The sequence below is a fragment of the Lichenostomus cassidix genome, chromosome 2 (genome assembly GCF_008360975.1).
Source record: "Lichenostomus cassidix isolate B80296 chromosome 2, HeHo_3.0, whole genome shotgun sequence".
In the NCBI taxonomy this organism is placed as follows: domain Eukaryota; kingdom Metazoa; phylum Chordata; class Aves; order Passeriformes; family Meliphagidae; genus Lichenostomus; species Lichenostomus cassidix.
In genome coordinates, this window is record NC_139482.1 from 33,874,236 (window position 1) to 33,889,879 (window position 15,644).

The following is a 15,644-nucleotide window of genomic DNA, read 5'->3' on the forward strand; positions in this document are numbered from 1 at the left end:
AAAGATATGAAAGAGAAAATTTCTCGCACGCAGTAAAACTTCTGCTTGCATTGAATTATTTACAAAAAAAGAAGAAAAAAGTTCACTCGTTTTTGCATGTGAGTTTAAGTGTTGTTTATTTCTAATGTAACAGTGCAGACAAGCAATTCTTCGCTCCTAGCTCAGTGTAACTTCCAAAGGTAGTAGAGCCCTGTTTCAAAACAGTGTTAAGTTTATTGTATTTGCAAATCTGTAGTAACTTAAAAAATTGATTATTCAGAATTTCCAGAACACCAGTTATTTTGGTATTCTTATGTACTATAAGTAATTAGAATCAGGAAGAACTTAGAAACAGGTAGGGAGGAAAGGAGGACATTCAAGCAAGGTCTTCTCAGATCATGACTCAAAAATATTTACTGTACACCTGCACACCTTTCAGTGTACCTCAAAGAAAAAAACACATTCTTTTAAACAGTCCAGCTGCTAATTTTACAGTTAGTTGCTGACAAAGAAAATTACTTCCTAAAGTAATGGTATAGCACCTTCTAAATTCTATTACTGTTACTACTAAACAGCAATTAATTAACCATTAGGAGTTGATAGCATTACCCATTATTACAGCAATAAATCTTAATATGATTTTTATTCTGTACTGCTCTTCCTCTAATCAACATTCAAGTATGAAACAAAAAGCACAGCATACATTTACCAAAATTATTTAAGGAATATGATACAAGGGAGACAGTAGATTAAGGTTCTGATGCTGAATTTAAGTACAATTTAAACACTGATTAGTTTGTCTCAATATTTATTCAGCTATGCTGTTACTTACTCTATGGAAGTTACTTTTGAACACGATTTTGTAAAATTCTCCTAAAAACATTAAATAATTTGGCCCCAAAAGACTATCAGTCTATAGAAAAAGACACTTTCAACTTTAAAAACCCCTGTATTTCAATAATGACCTTACAAATGAAATTGCACATAACATCAGAAAAATAACATCACCTTTCCAAGAATGTTTCTATGTGCAACAGCAGGTGCTTCCTATTTTTAGTCTGTTTCTCTCTTCTCAAGAAATAGTTTTAAAAGTTTAACAAAACCCTTTAAAAGCATTTCCATCAAAGGCTTATTTTAAAAGGTACAGCCTGTTAAAGGCTATTTGTTCAGAGGAAGAGCTTCTTTGATTTGCTGTTTCTAAACAAATAGAAGAGTCCTGGTGGCAACAACATACTTCTCCAGGTTCAACAGACACCTGCACACTAGCATCAGGACAATATAACTGCATTCCTGCCAGTATTAGTTCACAATATGTAACTAAAATTGCATTGAACTATTTTTATATTCAGGACTAACATGGTGTGCAAATGTGGTGGTTGGATTACAAGAGAAATTAAGACCACCAGCAATAATGCTTCCCCTCCTCCAAAGAATTTTCCTTGACCCTCCAATAAGCCTTTTCTATTCTCCACTCCTGTCCCTAAATACATCTTCTAAGGCAATGTAAATTATCTCCCTCTTCACTCAGTTTGGATTTCAGCAAGCTCTAATATTCATTCCTTAATGCAGTGTCAGTGTGCTCACCCCTTGCTCTACAGAGTGGTGCTGATTTGCAGTGAGAAGCAGAGAAATGCCTTGTAACTCCTCCGTAATTTATTCTAGCTCTAAAGTTTTCCACTGCAGTCAGTAAAATACCTAATAGCCTAGTCAAAATGAAGACAAACATCTTCTATGACAGAAAACCGTGGGGAAGGTGCCATGAATTAAAGAGTATGGAAATAAACACCTTAAACAAACCACCTCAGCGGGAGACTGAGATTGTCTGGCAATGAACTGCAGACAAGATGCTTAGAAAAGCCCCATAACAAAGAAAAAGCTGCATATTGTTCGAGGGTTCCCATGTCAGCACCACCCCTGAAGCCAGAAACATTAATAACTTCTCTTTTGTTTTTATTCTTTCTGGGGAGGAGAAGGGAATTGAAATCAAAACAAACACATAAAAGAATATAAGGATAGTTTTTTTCACTACTAGTTGAAATTTGCCCATGCCAAGCATTAATGTACAATCTTGGGGTTGAAGGCTTCTTGTTTTTATTTTGAAAGGGGCAATGGAGTCCTACAATTTGGTTGAATCGTAAAAAGCGTAAGACACTCCTTACCAGGGGCTGTCCACTGCATCAGCTCAGCAGCCAGGCACACCAATTTGATGAGGTCATTGCTTATATCTTTTCCTAACTAGATTTACCTTTTTCTTCCTTATGTATTTGGGAAAAACTTCAATAAATTTATTATCAATGAAATGCACCAGACTAGCAGCTGTCAAAAATGCCCTCAGCATTGCCTTGATAAGCAGGAATTTACTATAAGCAGCCAAAATGTAAGTTTTTCTACTGTTGTATCACTGGGGTAAAGACCAACTTCCCAGTGTGAAAGTACAGGCACATCATTCCAATACAGGGTGAAACCCAAGAACCCTGACAAGCCTCTGCAACCTGACTTCAATGGAAAGAAATCTGGTGGACTGTGGAAGGAAGGCATGGGAAGGTACAACATGCTCTAATATCTATCAGGATAAATCATCAGTGGATGGATGGATGGATGGATGGATGGATGGATGGATGACAGGGATGGATGACAGGAGGCAGACTGCACCACAGTTATGTTGCAGCCTGAGGTAGTGTCTGCTGGAAATACAATAGTCCATTCTCCATGGCCATGCAATAAATGGCCTTCTCTCTGCAGCTACCAGTTAAGATTATAAATCAGTATGTTTTGCAATATTAAAAGCCACTCCAGCTGCAAAAGAACCAAGATCATAAATTCTTTTCAATGCACTTTTGAACAGCTTCAGACAGTAGCAAGGCTTTCCTGGGAACACTAGACAGCTGTAAAATAGCTGCTAGAAATAGAACCTAAAATTTAGGTTCTATTACAGGAGATGGAAAAGACCTGTATGAACTATTTAATTAACAGATCAAGCCACAAAGACCTATGAGGAAAAAATTCAGCTCTTAACAAAAGGTTTTAACTGTTTCCTGAACCCCTATGTAATGGTTTTGAATTAAGTAAAAAATCCGAGTTGAAGAACATCTCCAGACCTCATCTCCCAATTGCTATTAATGCAGGTCAAGTTAACAGCAGGGGTAGAGTGTGAGTTATTTGTCAAAAGGAAGAGCATGCTAACTAGAGGTGTGGGGAACCCACACACTAGCTCTTCCTCATACAGGTGTGAAAAAGTTCTTGGCTAGTCAGTTTCTTTTCTCATATGAAATCGACAGCTCTTAATCTCCAGTTGATCACTTAACTTACCAAAAAGGAAATCAGACTGTTTTTTCTACAACTCAACAGCAGCTATAGTTCCCCTCATGGTTCCCATGCAAATTACCTCTCTGGTGTACAACAGACCTAGTTATTTAAGAGCACGTTTGGAGTGGAAGAGGAAAGGAACATTGTAGTATCTGCTATGACCAGTAAAGCAACTTTGGGATTCTCTAGGAAATGATGATCAATAACTGCAATTATTGCACAGTGGTTTCACTGAGACTTGCTTAGGCTCTGCATGTGAGAAGAAGAGTATGTTAGGAAATCTGAATGGATGCCATCAGCAAAAACCCACTGTTCTTTAAATCCAGTTATGTTCAACGTGAACAAAGAAGGGAGCCTACCAACCACCACATTGGAACAGTGGACATGGAGAGAGTAACAAGCTGTGCCATGTATCTGCAAGACAGGAGCCCTAAGAAAGCAACAAGGGCCAGGAGTTGGACTTGATCATCCTGATGGGGCCTTTCCAACTCAGCATATTCTATGATTCTATCCTTTTCTGCTTCTTACACTAAGTCTGGGCACAGTCCTGGTCTCCAGCACAAGCAATGCATCCTAGGTCTTTTTTTCTGTCCAGGTATAGAAGGACCAGCTTCTTTCCTCCAGGTTTAAAGAAAATATGAAAAAGAACTGTCATGAGGCAACTTGAAAAAACATTGCATAGTAAGTATTTTTGGCCCACCATCACTAATGGGAAAGAAAATTATCTCAAAGAAAATTATTAAATATCACAGTTAATTTTGATCAGAGTTTTAAATAAGAGAGTGAATATTCTGCACTGGCTAGGATCAAAGGCCTCAAGGTCGTTTCCCACCTCAGTCACAGACTGCTTAACAGTCATGACACTAATTTCTTTACTTAATTCACAATTACTTTTACTTTTTTGCACTTCAAACCTTCTTCTGCTTGCTGTGCATAAAATTAGGTAAGATTCCTCAGGCTATATTGTATCTGCCAGTGCAATTAAGTATCTACAGACAGTGAGGTACAAGCAGAACTGTACTTCAAAATCTTCCCATGAATACACTTTTTTTTTTTTTTTTCACAGTTCCAACAGAAACAAAGTGCCATTTGCCTTCATTATTACCAGTAGTAGAAGGCTGCAATGGGGTCTCTCTCCCTGAAGCCTTCTCTTCTCCAGGCTGAATTGTGCCATTCAGCTTCATGTGATCTGCAAACTTGTTGAGGGTGCAGCTGATCACACTCTGTCATTGATACATTAAAGAGCACCAGTTCCTGGACAGAGCCCTGAGGGACAACACCCATCAGCAGCCTCAGCCTGGACACAGAGCCACTGACCACATCCCTCTGGCTGCATCAGTGTACCAAATAAACAAGGAACTCAGGCTGCAAGGTATACAACACTGAGGAGAAAACACAAGAGGACGTTTGTAACACTAGTCACTGCACGCATCCAAATATTCCATCATCCACAAGTGCTCGGAGCCACTAAAACAGAGTGATCAGGGTGGGTGGGGAGGATGACACCCAAAACCACCACCACCACCCTGAAAATAAAAAAGAAGCACTCAGTTTGAGCTCATTGTCATGCTCCTGGCAAAATGTCTGCTGAACCACTACAGAGAATTTTACAGGCCTGGAGGAGACACTGGAGAAATACAAACATATCAATGAATACCAGCAGTGAGAGATAAACAGTTTCAAATGCTTTGTACAACTAGAATCACTTTGCAGCCAGATTCACTGCCAAGATGAACACTTGGAAGGCTTCTGTCAGACTATTTCCAATTACAGTGTTTTATGAAAACACAGGGATACAGTATGCCTTGATGAGAAAAACCAGTGTATATATAGGCTCATCATCCTCGAGCAGAAAGCACTGAGGTAAGTACTAGTTGTTATGGATACGTCTGCATAAGTAATGGATGTTATTGCATCTAACCTTTGGGTTTCATTTATTTTATATTGGAGGGTGTGGGTGTGTGTAGAGAGATTTATGGTTTATGTTATAAACTTTCATCCGCCACAAAATCCTGAAGCGTTTTTACATTGACTGAAAAAATACCTTCAAGCAATGACTTTAATGTAACTCCAGAGGAATCAAATATCTTTAGAAGACTTAGAAAAATGCACTGCTGATTGTTCTTTTAATCAGTTTGTGTACTGGTCAGAAATTCTATGATAACCAATGTTTCTCACAGAGTATGCACAATTATCTGTGAATAGATTTCATGACACAACAGATACACAACTCATTTGCGTGTTCCTTGTGTCAACTGAACTCTCAGTCTAAGAGCTGTTTTTCCAATGACTGATGCCATAGTGGGGGGAAGAAAACTCCACCCAACCATCTTTGATGACCTCACAGTTAGTACATGAGGCAGACAGAGGCTAGAAATACCATCATATTCTATACATTTTTCTTTGTATACATACAAGACAGGAGGAAAGATTCTAAGGACTAGAAAAACCAACTCTCAGACAAAATTCTAAATCAGGTTTGGTACTGATACCTAGTAATAGAAAATTAACATCTGAAACCAGGTGTGTGGGTTTAGAGTTTTTTGTTTGCTTGTGTTAGGTTTTTAAAAATAAATTTTAATTTCAGTTAGAAAACACCTACTTACTAATTAGAGAGAGTCTGTGCTCTAAATCTTTCTGTCAGGTAAACCTGACAGCTCCACAGAAAAGTTAGCTCATTTGCTTTGTACTTTTAAATTAAAAACACAACTTTCTTTGTCTTATTTAGGAAATAATAATAAAAACAAATAACACACACACACACATATATATACACACACACCCCAGTTTGATAGATCTGGAAATCAGTCACATGAAAAATCAGTCCTAAATTTTAAAGCCAACTTCAAAAGTTGGACCTATCAAGAGTGTACAGAATCTGGAAGCTGTGGGTCTACAAATCTCACAGACTATGACTTGAAAAGCAGTAGACTAAATACAAACCTTGGCCTGTTTCCTTGGACCTTTGTTCTCCTTTAAACCCAATCTTGAAAAGATTTGCCTCTTCTCCTTCTCTCACCTGTCAGCAGTCCATAAAGGTAGTTTGTGCTTACTCACATTTTTGGTCAGAGAAACAAGAGAGAAAGCTTTCAGGTCTCCCTTCCAAGAGACTTCAGCAGCCTACCAAAAGAGTTGCAAGGAAGTCATCTTTCAAACTCTTCAACATACAGCCTTTGACAAACTCAAAGCATTCTCAGAAACTTTTGCTTCTTTACAGCTTCATTACGAACATCTACTATGCTAAAATAATGAACAATTTTCAGAGATTGCAACCTTGCCAAATGTGAACGGTTTTTACTAAAAAGAATCCACTTTTCTCTCTCCTAAAGTCTTAAACGTGCTCCAAAACAGAGATATGGATCATCTACATGAAATTTATTTATCTCGAGGAAAACAGAGTTTTTCCTAATTTTCTTTAAAGATCACATGAAACTTTTTATTAAAAATCACAAAGAAAAAACATGTCCAAAAGCTGACATTGAATGTAGAAATGCCAGTTCAAATGGTTTAAATGTGGCAAGGATATAAAAACACTTTTGAAACAAAAAAGGGAAGTTCATTGAGAGGTCTTACCACAATTTTCTTACGGATCTTGGGTAGCTCGCTATTTTAAGTTATCTGCTGAGCAGGTATAGAAGGAGGAACTATCATAAACAAAAGGCCTTACTGACAAAAAAAGAGCATCTTGACAACACAAACACAGAAGGAGATACTATCTAGCACAACCTTTTTTTCTTCTGCTCTTTTAAGCATTTCTTTAACCCCTTTACTTTGAAACAAGAGTGGAGAGAATAAACCTGCTAGGTAACTTTGCATCTTATCTATTTAATCAATGCTAACATCTGAGGGGGAAAACGAAACCCTTCCCAGTTCAGAATTTCCCAGCTTTAGTTTGTGCCAACCTCTGCCACCACCAGCATTTATTTCCTCTCCTGTTTTTCCAAATTTCTTTCAAGTTTTTGACGGCTCCTTGAGTTTGTTTTTTGCAAGACCCACAATTTCAGCTACCTCCATACACACCACTGGACACATTCTTTGAAGCTCAGAGTTGCCAAATAGCATCAGCTCAGGCTGAAAGGACAGCCAGTTCTTAGAGACACATATCTTCTGATCTCATCTGATCATTACTTTGTCATCACAATCAGCTGCACTATTACTTCTGCAGTATCAGGATCAGCTGAACTCCTTTTAATGTAAGTCCTGTTGTTTTTAAACTTTAATGATGTTCCCAAATAATTTGCCACTGAACAGAATTTACCACAATCCACCTATACATGGAAAGGATGACTGAAATTGAATGAATGAAAGAAAACACAGGGAAAAAATTAAAATCAAACTAATATGGATGTTATTTGAATGGGATTTTTAGCTGCATGAAGAGATATAGCTAGGAACTATACTATACCGTTAATTCCAAAATTATGGCACATTCTTCAGAAAAGTACTCAATTTCAATATACCATGTAAGTCAGTAAGTCAAATCTGTAGCAAAGAAAGATTTTTGTTTCCTAAACATCATTCCTTCAGTTAGTTTAGCTGTAGCTTTTAACAATGTATTTATTTTTGTATTTTGACCTCACACACAGAGAACCTTTAAAATCATGTTTAAAATGCATACGCTCCTAAAACTAGCTCAAGAGCATAAAGAAATGTTAAGCTAGAGATGTCAGCCTACTGAAACAAAGATAATTCCTGGAAACACAGTCTCAGAAGACAGTTGCATTTTCCAGGTGGCAGTAAATTCTTCAGTTCTCCTCAGGGTGAGTAACATGGAGGTTTCCCATGTTCTCAGCAATATCAGGCCATGCCATAAGGAACTTTTCACTTCATTGGATAAGCAGCAGCATTTCTTCCCCCTTACCCCTGGCCACATCTCACAATTGCTTCTGGGAGAAATCCCAGTTTCAGGAATCGGTACACTCAGCATGACTGCTGCAGTCTCACCATGCCTGGAACTTCATGGACCCCATGAGCTACTGGCATTTGGCTCCAGGCTCAACCAGAAAATACTGCTGGATGTGAGAACTGCTATAACTCTTGTTTATTTTACCCATTCTGGCACGTACTCTGTCTGTCTCATTCTCCCCACTCCAGCCTGCTTGTAACAGCTATGCAGCCATTTAACTTCAGAGGAAATCTGAAGATCACAAAATATTATCTCCAGTAACAAAATTCAAGTCTGTATTTGACCTGCCAAATGCAAACAGGTACTTTCACCAAAAGACAAGCCAGACATTTGAAATCTCAAGCACTGCCAAGACAGAGAGCAGCTTGCCTGTTCAGATGAGCAGCCAGTCCTTGAGACCTCAGATAGAGATAAACCAGACAAAATGCTAGACAGGAACAAAACGTACAGAAACAATATACAAAAGCTGGAGTCTAGGATATGAACACAAACGGGGGAAAATAATTTTGCAAAGCCAAGTTTAACTCATAAAACTAAATTTGAAGTGTAAGATTTTATCCTTCATTCTTTGTGGCTTCTGGGAATCTCAGAGTACACCATATCAGCTCAAAACTACAGAACAAATGATGGAAAAAACTGTTTGTACTTTGATACTTTCCCCATCACCAGTTTGAAATGAATGTATTATGCAAATTTCATTTCTAGCATGCTACAGACAGGAGTAAATTTCTGCTTGTCTCCATCCTTGTTGCTATTTCCTGCCTGGTTGTGAAACAGCAAGCAATACTACTAAAACCAAAATGGACTCAGAAAATAAGTGATAAAATAAAGGCACAGGTATTTACAAAACCATTTTCCAGGTAATTTAGATAGTTATTAAGATTGATTTGTTTTATATGCTGTAGCCTCTGGCATAAGCTTAGAGGAACAAATGGCTTGATCCTGCAACCTTTCTTCACAGAGCTTAATCTTACTGCCTTTGAGGAGTAACATACATGATAAGAGGGCAAACAATGGAGAACCTGAGATCAAACAACTCAGATTACCAGATTCTGAAATGAAAATAGTGTTAGAAGAACTAAGTCTATCTGGTTAAGAACTAGGTGCAAATAGGACTCACAATATTTGCTTTTATAATTTTTTATAATAATTTAATATAACATTACATTCATCTTTTGGGTGGTTAGGCCATGATGACAGCACTGGCAGCAGAACACAGAATATGAAGTTGGAGAAAGCTCTTATCAGATGCTCCCACTCTCTGAAATAATCACAGCAGCAGTGGCAGACAGACATAGTCTGCCCCGGGAAATCAGGCACCGCCTTCCACTACCTGCAAGCCAGGCAGCAGTGTAGCACATTGCCAACAGTGTAGTAAAAGTTCAACTCTTGAAGTAGCTGCCATGGTGGAAAACAGGCAGACTGCACTGGGCCACAGTTACAGAAACAGAGCAGAGATTTTACTTTTCAAAATACTAGTGCTGTCATGCAAAATGACTCTGGGGTCAGAACTCTCCAGCAAAGCAGTCAAAAATGAAAGCAATTAATTTGTCGTTACTGAGTTTATCAGCCAGAATAAAATGAAGTGTGCAAGAACTGTACCTTATGAAGCCTCAGATAAATGGTAATTTGCTCTGTGAAAAGTTCATGAGGCAAAAACAAGACCTTTGATACACAATAAAGTGTGGCTAAGAGAGGACAAGGGTAGCAGTGCCTCTGAGAACAAGCTTTCTTCTGTGTCAGAATTCAAAATTTCAACTAAGATGAAAGTTAATTTTTTTATGTCTGCTTTATGTTTGTACTAACTGAAAGGTGATGCAGATGAAAACTTGCAAGAAAATGGCAGCATGACATTATTAAGGAACAGGAAACCAGCAGCCCAAAAAATAACATCAAGAAAATGATCATCAGAGACAACAATGGGCTAATGCAAGCCCTGGGATATATGGGTATGCCAGTGTATCTTGTGAGCTCATCAGCTATCATGACCTTGATTTTTGCACAAAGTGTTAAGTTTTGTCCCACTTTCATATTTTCCACTAATTTTCCACTTCCTATGTATTCAACAGAACTACTTCTTTGGAAGTGAGAGTCCATATATTCAACCCTCCACGCAGTTCTTGATAGCATGTCACAGCTGCCTAAACTCCTGGCACGGCCTTGCACCTTTCAGTAAAAAGGATTATAACATCTTTCAGCAAAGCATTTTTGAGTTTAAATGGTTTGTCTCAAGGCTCTCAGTAGGGAACTGCAGGGTTTCATGAATCATTGCAAAGATGGAAATACCTGCTGTCAACAAACAATCCGATCGCAACTGTTTCACATAAAACCAGAGGACAGATGTATCCTGAATGGTCCCACTTTGCACTGCTTTACCAGTGGCTCAGAAAGCAAACAGCTGTGGAAGTCACAAGACCACACACCCTGGATGAATAGTGTTTTCACTGCGATTGCTAATATGGTCTTTTCATAAAGTTCACTTCAATTTTCACCATTAGGCCCATTGATTTGATTTCTCTTAGGCATCTTGCTATATAGGTCCTGTTCTACATCCACATGACAGAGGTCTAACTTCCACATAGGCAAAATATGTCACATAAATAATAGCTCATTCCAGCTTGTTTCTTTTCATTATGAAGAAAGGTGCAAATGGATATGTTCCACCAATCTCCATCTGCACTGGACATTGTCTGAGAGACTGGAGAGCATCAAAGCAGAGGAACTGCCCAGAGACCACAAGCAAGGATGTCTACACGGTGACAGCATGTTTTAGACATGTTAAACATGATGACTGCATAGTATTTTAGAAGAAGGATGAAGACAAAGACATCATCAAGACAGGGAGACAGCAATGAGGTATTTCAATAATTTTCAATACCTTTAAAAAGAGATACTAAAATTTGAGTTTAAGACTCAACAGAAATGATAAGATAAGATAAGAATCAACAGAAATGCAACTGATGGAGCACAAGAAAAAAGGCACTTCCAGTTTACATGAGACTAGCAACAGAAACTGGTGATGATGTTTTGACAAGGTAAGCACTTAGGTGCTTTGTTAATCAGCTTTTGAAACATGAATTTTAACACTTTGGAGAAAAAAAAAGTTTTAATGAACATAGCAATGAGAGATGAAGACTGTTCAAGTGATTAACCATTTTTCTTTGTTACATTTCAAAAAGCATATATATGTTACAGACCTAGAGATGTCTAGAGTATGTCCCAGAGGTAACTTCTTCACAAAACATCTTTCAGGGACTAAGTGACAACACTGTGTGTTGTATTAGCAGAGAATGGCAAATACTACTCTATGCAGCTGGTGATTTTTATTTTCTGGATTTTGTTTCACACTCTTCCTCCTCCCTTCCCCCTTATATTCCTAGATTTATTTTCTTTTACAGTTCACATGCTGAGGTCCTATATAAGTCTCAAAACTGTAACCAAAACTCTGAATTCCAGAGTAATGTAAGACTATTGAGAAAAAATGTTTCTCTGTAGTTTTTCTATAGCGCATATATATATATATATATATATATACACACATATATTTAGTAAGTTTTAAATATGAAAGAACTTCATTAACCCTTCTCCAAAGTCATGCAGAGGTAATATTACGTGAAATAGTCTTCCTCCTTTATATGGTGTTTCTTTTAAGATTAATACCTCAAATACCTGAAGTAGAGACTTCTGCAATGAACAAACAGAGCCAGTCTACAAACACCATCTGTTCTCCTTCTTAGGAAGGAGAAAACCTTTTAGGGTGCTCAACAGACTTTATTTCTAAGAATCATGATGAAGAGATAACCCACCGTCTGTACAGCACATTCTTAGGAGGAGACAAAATCTCTGTTCTACACAGATTACAGAGAAATGCACATTATAAACCACATAGCTGTAATTAAATTGAACTAGGAGCCACATCACAGACACAACATGATGTTTCTCACAATGTGTATAAAGGAACTGGTTTCATCTCTAAGAAAAGAATATAGTTACATACATACATTATATGGTACGCAAGGTTAAAGCAATCTCCATTTTGAAAGTAGAACATTCTCAAACAAAGAGTTACAACTTTCTTGCTAACATTTCTTTCAAAAACATTGCTCTACATCAGAGCTCAAGACTCCATATTGAATCAGGGCAGACAGTTGTTAAAAGGACACAAGGTAAGACAATTAGACAGTTGCTGTACAAACCACAGAAGAAAACAACAACAAACCCCACTGTCCTTTACTCACAGATCCCTTTGTTCACTCCCCTATCCTCATCCACTAGCATTACAACTTCACATTTTCAGGCTGAGTTGTAATAGACTCAAGCCAGCTATTATAGTATTAAAGTAAATTTATAGCTTTTATTCTGTCGTATTACATGACACAGGACAAAATAATACAAATATTTATTTCCTGGAGATGATGTTACAGAAGTGAAGCTACGGTAACAGATGAGTAAGGTCTTTCTTTCCAGTTTAAGTAATCTCATACCTGCTACTTTGACATACAAAATATCTAGCAAACCTATCACCTAGAAAATGAACTCTCCCACAGCAGTCTGGTTTGAAACACAAGTCAGGCAAGCGCTTTTTTATCAGCCTGGGATCATGCCTCAGGAGACTTATATAGCTATTAAGTCTCTCTTCAGGTGCCCAAGGAAGTTAGAAATTCAAATGGCTTTTCTAGAAGAACAAACACATACTCCAAATCTATTAAAGCAATTTAGTGAGCACTAAATACAGTAATGCCCTGTTGCAATTATATTAATGATGGTGCAAGGGAACTTCACATCAAGAAGTCTCAGAAAAGTCTTGTAGTAGGTAAATACGGTGGAAGGCTACTAAAGGCAATCTGTGTTTATTTTATTCAAACCAGCTGCGTAAAAGTTCTGAAGGAGTAAGATACAGTTATTACCATAAATAATACTAGAAGTTGCTCAGATTCAATTTGTAGCCATTTTAAACTGAAACGTTTGCACTCAAGAGCCAAATAGAAGATGTAATTATCACACTTAGTTTTATTTATTTATTTAAAGTCATCCAGCATACCGGTTAACATTTTTAAAGACTATTCTCAAGTAAAACACGAATGTATTTTTCTCCCAAGAGTCAAACAATCAGCACAGCAGGTTTTAATCAAGTGGTTTACATTCCCCTACCCAGAACTCTCCAACTACAAGCGTCACAAATAATATCTCTTTTCAGATATCAACAGGCTAAGAAATGCCAGTTGTAATTACAAACTCTATGAAGTTGACAAATGCATTCATAGTAACAACCACTCCTTACCCCCATGAACTCTCATAAACCAGGGCTAAACCTAATGGATTCAGCTCTTCTGTTACCATACTCTAGAAGTTGTCAAGAGGCTTTCTCCAAATTCTTTTTTACAAAACTAATTAAACAGCATCAATCTAGCAGGTAATTGTAATCTAAAGACTCTACAATAACTTTCGTGAAGGAAATGTAAATCGAAAAGTGATAGACTATAACCATTAATCTAGTTATCAGTAATTATAACCAGTAATCACTTTGCAGATCTCCAGCAATTATATAGGAAGAGCCATGATTTGTTTCCCAGTTCTGTGTCAAATGCGAGTAGCATAGTTGTAACCCTCAATAACAGAATTTTATAGCTCTTGAAATTCACTAAACACTAAACTGCACATTCATTCATCATCACCTCTCAGAAGAGCTTCCACAGCTACTTATAGAGTAGTCTTTCTCGAATAAAACTTCTCAGGCCAGAACCCACAACTTGATCTTCTAAGCTGAGGTTTGGGTTAGACTGTTTAATGTGCACAATGAAAAAAGCCAAACCAATTTCAATTAGATTTGCTGTATATCACTTATACCTTCTGCTTCCAGTGTTTCACAGTAGTACCTCTGCTGTCCTCAGACTCTTCCCTGCCAGTGTGAACAAATGAACTCCAAATCTCACTTATGCTGTCTTTGGTTTCCACACACATCCCAGGACATCCCATTGCTTTATTTATGCAACCCTGTGCCTGTTTGCAGAAACAGCCTTGTTTGAGCTCACTACACATCAACCAGCTGCCAAATAAAGGGGAACTCCACAGTTCTCCCCCTCACTTACTCTGCAGAGGCAATAATCTCCCCCAACCCCAAAAGCTGCGTAAAGTTTCTGGGAACCTATTATCACTGAGATTTTAACTCCACAGTGGCATCATAGCATATACCTGCCAACACATTCAAAAGCTATTAGAAGGAGATACAGTGGTATTTAAATTTTGTTCTGAGCAAACCTAAGAAAATAACCAACTTCTCTCATCTTCCAGGAAGGGCTGGGTAAGAGTTACTGTAATCAGTTGTGTGCCTACATTAAAAAAAAAATAAAAATTGTTAACCATGTCACTACCTCCATGGTGTATTAATTCCTCTAGCCATAAGCTTTGTCAAGAAGAAGCAACAGTGACTTGACCTGATGTGGCTTCCCCTCTTCTACTCCCCCATGACCTACTGCAGCAAATTGTAGAGGAACAATATTCAAAACCTTAAAAGCAGCAGTAGTCTGCTCTGGCAGCCTCTAGTTTCCTAAGCATGTTTGCAGCAGCATGACTGCCATCCTGGGAAGGGTTTTCCATATGTCTGCTGTACTGTGGGAGCCTCCCTAGCTAGCAGTGCACGGGCAGTAGCATTCCATTTTTCAGCACAGTACAGATGCAGACCACTCTTCCTATTTTAAGCAAACAGTACACAATGTTCAGCCACATGAAAATTGAGAAATTGTTCCAGCTAATTATCTGTTTTCAGTCACTTTCTCTCGCTGTTGTCACATACCTGCTTCACTTCCTGTAACTACAGAACAAACACCTAATGACAAAAAATACCACTTGGTTGCAAAGCACTTGTAATAATTCAGCCTCTTGGTGCTGGGATGTGAAAGTGCTGATGGGAGACAAACACTCATGACACATGCCAAAGTTACAAAGCTGCATATGATTCCTGACAGCCTGACATGCTTCCAGCTGTGGTAGGTTACAGAATGACATGGGCAGCCACCAGATTGTTACTGAGACACCAGAGACAGAGCAATTTCAAAACAGAACTGGGGAGAGGGTGGAAGCTGAACACCTAGACTAAGTCAAGGGTTATAGGATATTTATGCTACAAGCCATAGCAGGTTTTTTTCCATCTTGCCTCTCTTGCTTCAGCTTCAGAAGCAATACACTAAGAAAAAAATTACCAGTCCCTTTTTCATAACTTTAAGTAAGTGATGAAAGCTGTGGGACAAGAGAGATCATGACTCAAGTTTTAAAATTCAGGTCTTGCCTATTCAATCAGACCACAGCAATGAAGAACTAGTGAAACAATGAAATTGCAATATAAAGAAGCAGCAGAGTGAATTGCAATTACACTCTGTTTCACTGTTTCTTCTTCTTTCTGAATCTAATTCCTAATCAACATTTTAGCAAAGCAATCTGTGTTAACGGTTCAAAA

At 38.0% G+C, this 15,644-nt stretch overlaps 1 protein-coding gene and 1 long non-coding RNA gene across 2 annotated transcripts in view; one reads left to right on the top strand and one right to left on the bottom strand.

The window, feature by feature from the left end:
- Positions 1-15,644, bottom strand: part of JAZF1 (JAZF zinc finger 1) — a 186,444-nt gene that overhangs the window by 95,962 nt on the left and 74,838 nt on the right. The window lies entirely within an intron of this gene.
- LOC146441122 (uncharacterized) lies at positions 5,622-9,028 on the top strand. Its single transcript, XR_014850400.1, has 3 exons — positions 5,622-5,808; positions 7,242-7,478; positions 8,897-9,028. It is a non-coding gene; the product is annotated as an uncharacterized LOC146441122 (long non-coding RNA).